Consider the following 8,776-nt stretch of genomic DNA (forward strand, 5'->3'; position numbering starts at 1 on the left):
AATATATGTATTCACCATTACCCTGGAGACTTCATATCAGAAATTCTCTCTCTAATCTTCATACATTTGACTTTTGAAAATATATGTGTTACAAAGCAATTTTCACTTGAGTTTCATATGAGACCAAGAAGTAAGTTTTTAACTAGAAAGCAGTTTTTAAAAGTATTTTCCCAACGCCTTTAATAGCAGATTGTCCACACTCACACACACATACATACACACTCATACACACACATACATTCACACACAAGCACACACACATTCTTATAGCCTACACACACACATACATTCACACACAAGCACACATTCTTATAGCCTACACACACACACACACATACACACACACTCTTATAGCCTACACACACACTCACACACTCGCACAGAAACACGGAAACACTCACAACACTCAACACTCACAGATTCACAAACACAGATGCGTACTAACACACACACACACACACACACACACTTACGCGCGCGTGGGCGCGCACACATGCACACACTAAAAAACATAGGTACACATACATACGCACCATCACACGTTCGCACGTACATGCGTATATACCTTCAGGTATTGTCTACGACACTCCTCCCACTGGGTAAATAAAATATCTGTGAATTTTCCCTCGAAATATTTTTTCTGTACATATATACATACTCGCATACAAACATGCATGCACACACATACACGCACAAATACACACACACACAGACATACGTACACACGTGTCTATATCTATTGTCTTTGGCATTCATCCTTCTGGGTTGGTAAAGAATCCAAAACTAACTGCTTCATAGACGCTCGCACAAACATACAAATACAAATACACATACACTCACAAAGACACGTTCGTATACGCATTTTATTTTCGTCGGTGTTTGTAATCTCACCCAGACGTACAGTGTCGATGCAATTGTCGTTCAGATTGCACGTCTGTAGTTAGATATGATGGGAGAACGTAGGCAACAGACTTGGGCGTCTGCGTTGTGCTTCCGGGTACGAAAGCTTAGTAAAAGTTATTTAGTGCAAGGATTTATCGGTTGTAAAAATCTAGGTATGATGAATGGAGTAGAGATAGATGGATGCATCGGGTGGGTTTGATGAATGGGATCTTTTTTAAAACGGGGGCCACATTTTTCATTAATGTTTTACGTAGTGTTTTTGGTACGGAAAGACTTTCAAACTTCGTATACTTATCTATTTTGTGTTATAGAACAGAAAAATATTTTTGTATTCGAATTTATTTCATGTAAAAAATTGTCTTATTTCGATAATTTCAACCAATCACTGACAAGTATTCAGTTGTTTACATTTACTCCTTTGGCTGATTAAGCCATAGCTTCGTTTTATTTGCTTTTTTCTTTTTAAATTTGCTGTTTTACCCTAACCCTAACCCTAACCCTATCACCGATAGAATTGTTTCAGAATCGTTTGTTTATATAGTCGGCACTTAATGTATATCGGCTGAATGGACGTCAGTGATTGGTTGAAATTACAGAAATACGACAACTTTAACATGGAATAACTTAGGGATTTCTTTTTTTTTAAAGAAGACTAAGAGAAAAAGATGTTTTATATGACACATTCTACCAGTGTTCCAAGTTTCAAAGTGTTTCGTTAATGAAAAATGTGGCCCCCGTTTTAAAAAAGATCCGATGAATGTAATATGGATTTAGGTGAATGTAGTATGGATTTAGGTGAATGTAGTATGGATTTAGGTGAATGTAGTATGGATTTAGGTGAATGTAGTATAACTTTATGTTAGTGAAAAACGTGGGTAAATGTGGTATGAATATTGTTCTCTAAGTATAGCAAAATCCATTGCAAATGAGCTAAACAATATGTCTCTGGGTTATAGCTGCATTGTGTTGGAATGTGAATCTTTGCCAATCAACTGGATAGCATTTTTAAGCAGTCTTCGATGTTTGGATATGCGTAACAACTGCAGCAGCAGCACCGGTAGTAGAAAGAGTAGCAGGAGTACTAGCTGCATCTCAGATTTGAGAATAGTATTCCAATGTGACTCACAGTCATACTTTGTATCGTTGACTGCTGGGGATTAACTGAGCCAAGCCAAGATATTCTCATCGTCTTGTTTGTGATCTGAAGTTAATATGACATGCCTTCAGCTATTGTGAAACCAAGAATTTACAGTGAATTACAAGGTTGTGATTCAGGGTTGGTCATGTTATTATTGTTATTTAGCCCAAATTAAGCAGAACTGTGATTAAAGGCAATTCAGCGATGATCATCGTTTTGCATATCAGAGACTACATTCTCCAATATTTATTTACGACAGAGGCACGTATTTTGTGGAAAATGTGGTTGCTATATCTAGCAAGTCGAGGAACATTGTTGTATTTGGGTGTATCACATCAAATTTGTTTCTTCGATGTATGTCAGGACAGTATTGTGGACCAGAAAGAACCATGTAAACTACGACGATGGAGTCTGAGTGGTAACTACCGATCCAAGAAATCATATATATATGCAAATAAAAACTATGTGAAATGTAAAAGGAGAGAAACTAAAAGTGATGACGAACGATATTGTTTACGATTGCATCGATGACATGCGAGTTGTTTAAATTATGAGTGATGATAGGTTTATAATTGACACCTTCAGAAAAATTGTTCCGTTTCCGAATATGGTACACATTTGTGTGTCCGTTTTTCGTTTTGATTTAGATCTCAGTTGAGATTGAGTCACTGAAATATTGCTTGAGTTAGTGTACAGTGTGGAAATTTAAGGCAAAACGACTCAAAAATGTATACAGACCCTTGAATTAAAAGATATCCTAAGTTAAGGCTAAAAACTGCATTTGAGATATGAGCAAGCATGCAGACCGTGTGTTTCATGACGCCATCTTCTACTATACTGGTGGTTATCTTGCAGTCGTAACAATGATTGGTACACACCTCCCAGTTGTTAATGGTGGATGACTTCCTCCAGATGTTATAGAGAGTTGTTCGCCTGTGTAGTTACCACGCATTCGTATCTTAATCACATGGGGATTCTGAACGCTGGTTTTTCATGTGTATGGAATGTGGCGAAACATACCAAGGAAGATAGTACGAGTCACTTACTCAGCTTGCTCAGGTAGTTAGAAGTCATACGCACTCACATACGATTGCATACATATGCATGCACACGATCATAATCACACGCGCGCGAGAGAGAAAGAAAGGAAAGGGGGAAGAGAGAGATAGAAAAAGTGATTTTACTATTCTATGTGTCCTCTCTGTTGTATGTAAATATCTGCAGACATATAGCGCATAGATGCAATGTTTGTTTGAAATTTCATATAGTCTAACACATTGTATAGGTGGATAAGATTTTTCAAAATATTAAGTTGGAATATGTTACTTATTGCGATGATTTCATTTCAGTAATTTCACCGAAAAATTTATTTAAGTAATAATTGCATAAGGTAAAGTTGGAAAATATTCAGCAAAGCAACAGATTATAAAGGATAATAAGATGGAAAAATTTATCAGCAGAGTCGGCTCATTAACGAGTAGAAGAATAAGCTATGGACAATAAAGATGCGACGTTATGCAGTAGTAATTGTAAAGTATTTCTTGTACAACGCTTATTACAATACAGTGAGGAAAAAAGATTACATTCCAGTATATTTAGAAGCAAGGGTGCAAGTTTGTAGGGAAGGCATTTCGACTTCGCTTCACTATTAAGTATTTACTTATTTCTTTAATTTTGGGTTGATGTTTAATTTCAATCCGGATAGTAGTGTGACAAAACAAAGAAATGTAAGGCATTTATTTCATTCATTCATCCTTCGATGTGGTTGAACAACAATCCGAACCAGTTGAGATTCACCGTACAGATTGTACTATTCATCCTTTCGATCGCTGAATACAATACATGGCTCGCGAGACCTCCGTTCGGGTGATTTTCCCGAGTCACCATCTCAACCTTGTACACCAATCCGTCACAAAGTTATCCATTTACAACTGAGTGGACTGGGGAAATGTGAAATGAAGTGTTTGGCTCAAGGACACAACGCACAGCCGATCTTGCATTCGAACCCATGGCCATGCACATTGATCCTGGCACTCAACTTCATTTGTGTGTATTCGTGTACAGGGTGCAGTAAAAAGCACCCCCTCAAAAAAAAAAAAAAAAAAAATCTGAAAAAACTACATTCACCATTCTTGATAAAAGTTTCACTAGTAAACGCACGGTGTGCACCTGTCCAAACTATGAGACTTAAAAAATTTAGTCCACACCATGTAACTGAAATTAAGCAGATGATAACAGAAAAAAAATTGATAAAACGATAAGACATTAAATATATGAAGACTCCATTACCACCTGCCTAACTACACTAGTGCCATACCGACAACCATGTAAATTTATTTTTCTGCGTATGATGCATCAGCAAAAACCTAGATGATTATCTTGATTTTTTAAAACGGCGGCGAGCTGGCAGAGCCGTTAGCACGTCGGCGCTTTGCGGTATTTCGTCCGCCTTTACGTTCTCAGTTCAAATTCCACCGAAGTCGATTTTGCCTTTCATCTTTTCGTGGTCGATGAAGTGAGTGCCAGTCGAGCATTGGCGTCGGTGTAATCAACTAACACGCGCCTCTATGATTTCAGAACTTGTACCTATAATAGGAAGGACTATTAATAAGATTAGTCATTGGTGTCGAATATAAACTCATGCAGTATCCATTTCGTCTCCCAAAGTTTTGAATTCAAATCCTGAGGAGGTCAACATTGTCCCTCATCATTTCGAAGTCATTCAAATAAAGTACCAGTGCAGGGTGATGGACTGGGTCTGGTAGAGTTGTTAAGGTATCAGGCAAGATGCTTTTTGGCATCTCTTCGGTTCTTTACAATGAGTTCAAATTCTGCCTAAGTACCAACGAGCAGAGATAACTCTCCCAGTCATGGGTGAATCCCGCAACCGACTAGTACAGACTGGCAAACCTGCGATCAATATAGATAAGTCGACAACGAAATACTGAGGTTTCAGTCAGCCGTGGATTAGAACCTCCACTCCAACTAAATGAAATCAATTTTAACAATCAGTGTATGTGTGTGTGTTAATGGTAAAACAAGAAGAACAAAAGAGTACTCAATACTGGAGGTAGAGTATCTAATTTGGACAACCAGGATTATTGAATTGCGAGTGAAATGCTTTTGCGATGAAATCTAGAGCTTCAGCCTGTATTGGTTCCGTCTGACTCAATTAAAAAAATGATATTATATCATATATTATATATTATTATATTATTATTATATTTTATTATATTATATTGTATTATATTATATTACATCACATTATTTCATTATACGCCAAACGGTTCAAACAATCTTAGTTTCCTTCCCTATAATTCTGGATGACTCTGTGTGACCAACAACTAATTTGGTGCCACACTTTTCTTAATTCAAATTCCGTCAGAGCATAATCTACATTTAATGTAGTACATAAATTTTGTAGGGTATACTCATTCCTATTTATGATGTTGACCTTTCACCTAAGAGATCCTCTATGACTGAAGTACTCTCTCTCTTTCTCTCTCTCTCTCTCTCTCTCTCTCTCTCTCTCTCTCTCTCTTTCTCTCTCTGTCTCTCTCTCTCTCTCTCTCTCTCTCTCTCTATATATATATATATATATATATATATATATATATATATATATAGCGAGAGAGAGAGAGAGAGAGAGAGAGAGAGAGAGAGAGAGAGAGAGAGAGAGAGAGAGAGAGAGAAACGGACCAAGAGAGAGTGAGTGCGAGAGAGAATGAGTGAGAGAAAGCGAGAGAAAGAGAATTTGAAACTATTAACCATTCTGATATCCCATGTAAACACGAAGTTTGGTATATTTCTTAGATGACTCTCCTCTTCCATATTTCGCCATTAGAAATACTAAGCTGTTCCCTCTGTATGCTGTTAGCAAAACTCTGCGACTTAGTACAAAGTATTTTTCACATAGTTCATTATTTCATTTTGACACGAAGCTTTTAAAAAGTGAAGAAATAACCAGAGTGGTCTTCTTACACTAGCATTTATTTCTTTGTGCATGGAGCAGTGCAGTTGAAATTCTCTCTTCTGCTCATGTTATACAGTAATTGTTTTGATGACGTACAAACATCACGTGATTCTTTTATCTTTATAGAACTAACTCTGCCTACACGAAAGTTCTTTTCTTGTTTTCTTTTTCTTTTTTAACCCAATATTATAAATAACTCTGTAACATCAAAGCTTCTTTTAAGTGGTTTTGAAATATGAAATAAAAGGGATTCTTGAAGCCTTCACGGAAACCGAATATTATATCTCCAATCAAAACAGGAATATACATCCCTTTTTAATCAGTATATATTCATTTGAGAATTTATATCTGAGATGTAACGATTATGCGGAAATAGTTATATGTAACCAAAACTGTAAACAGTCTTTTGGATTAATCTAAAATACAACAAAGTCTTAAAATTTTGAATTTCAATATATTTTAATGAAATTTTTGCTTTTATTGGTTAACTTTAACAGCATTTTTTAAATCAAAACCCATATCTCTCTTTTCCCGTCCCTCATTCAAATTAAATACAAAGTACAGTGCAAATATACACACAAAGGCACCAAAAACTGCGATCTTGGGAGGATCACCACTCCAATCACTCTTTGTCCTCTCCCACCATGACCTTCCAGTTAAAAGGATACTTGAAGTTGATGTGGAATTTATCAAAGAGATAAAGATTTATCCTCGAGCTATTCAGCCACGTTCTGCATCCAACCTTTTTGGCTACAACCACAGAGGGAAACTATTTGTCAATGGCACGTCAGCAACACTAGTAACAACAGAAAAAAGCAGAACGTCAGAGAGAAAGCAATGGAGAGTCTCCTGGTGAGAGACTGACCTTCTGGAGAAAGCAGCCAAGTCTCCTTCAAATCGCACGCTACCCCATAAATGAAGGAAGAAACAGATTGGATAATGTAGTCAGATGTATACCTCTAAAGAAGACGAGATGGTAAAAGCTGGAATGCATTTGACCTTATCATAAGTTCACTCGGTCAGAACTGACTTGGGAATAAACGACAAAAGCAATGACAACGACTATGGCAACGAACGATACCATGAAAACAAGAGACATCAGAATTCACAGAACGGAGAGAGTCACTCCGAAGCCGTTGGCAGAACAAGAAATAATCTTCCCTATATCCCACACTTAATACCGTTATAGAAAGGGAAAGACTTATTGGTCAGCGTAGTCCCAGACATGCAAAACTATTAGACGGTCATGCCTGAAATAACTTAGATCTCAGGTCTGTCCAACAAAGATTGATCTGGGGGCTAAGCATCAACAGCATCAGAGGAACTGTAGATGGTTTAACAGAATAACCTCCCCAACCTGACCTCTTAAAATCCAAGATATTAATCTAAGTAGCTTATCTTTCAACCTAACATCTATATTTCTGTTAGGAAATCTCATTTCACAAATAACTCCTTCTTTCATATCTCTGTCTCACTATTTTCATTTTATTTTATCTCTGCTTTCCTGTCCCTCTGTCTGGCATCTTTTCTCTCAATCTCACTTGTTCAATTTTTCTCTCTCTCTTCCCCTCTCTCTTTCTCTCACTCCCTTTCGCTCTCACCTGCTAACTTTCTCTTTCTCCCTCTCTCAATCCATTCCTCTCTGTTTATCTGTCTCAATCATCTTTCTCTCTATATGTCTCTCTTTTTCTCTGTCTGTCTGTCTCTCTCATTTTCTTTTTATAGCTCTCCCTATTTTAGCCGATTATCTACTATGCGGAGAGGAGAAACTATTTATTTCTTGTTTTATACATATATCTGTGTGTGTATGCGCGTGAACGTGTATATGCGTGAACGTGTGTGTGTGTGTGTGTGTGTGTGTGTGTGTGTGTGTGTGTGTGTGTGTGTGTGTGTGTGCGTGCGTGTGTGTGTTTGTTTGTTTGTGCGCGCGCATCTGTGACGTGTACTTATTTATGTGAATGCTGAGCGCGCTCTTGAAATATCTTTGAGTGTTGCGATCTAAACGTCTATCCTTGGAGAATTAATAATATTTTCTTGTTTCGATTCTCTGCTGTTGATGTCTACATTTTAGATCTCATCCTAACATAAGAAACAAATTATGTTTTATAAAACAAATCATTGTTAGGTAGAAACCTAAAACTGAGGACTATCACATACTTTCCAGATTGTAACGTATTTAGTGGAGACCTTGTTTAATAAGCTAGAGTTTACACTAGCTGGAATGAACCAGTGTTTAAAACTATGTTGTTACACCTCTTGAATCACTTCTCTTAACCGCAGTGGTTCGTGTCCGGACAAATGACGGCGCTTCTCATTCCGACATATATTAGTGAATTTATTTGGCCACCCCGCTTCTGTATTTTCTTAATAACGCTAAATAGGCTTTGCATCCAAATGATTCTTCTTTCTTCACCATGGTGTTGGACAAGCTTAAAAATATTAAAACTATCTCAAATTTTATCGAACATGAAAATTCGTCCGTCTATTCCATTTCAATCTTCACAACTGTCTTAGCGTAACTTCAGCCAGTAGTTCTGCACAAACACTACACACACACACACACACACACACACACACACACACACACACACATTTGTGTGTGTGTGTGTGTGTGTGTGTGTGCACACGGTTTGCGGAACAAACAGAATAAATACAACTTAATACATGACTATATATACATTTTCAAAAAAATTTTAATCAGCAGAAGATTACAAAAGTGACTCTAGCTCTATCTATCTATCTATCTATCTATCTATCTATCT

The sequence above is a fragment of the Octopus bimaculoides genome, chromosome 4 (assembly GCF_046866305.1).
Source record: "Octopus bimaculoides isolate indiv1 chromosome 4, ASM4686630v1, whole genome shotgun sequence".
Taxonomy (NCBI): Eukaryota; Metazoa; Mollusca; class Cephalopoda; order Octopoda; family Octopodidae; genus Octopus; species Octopus bimaculoides.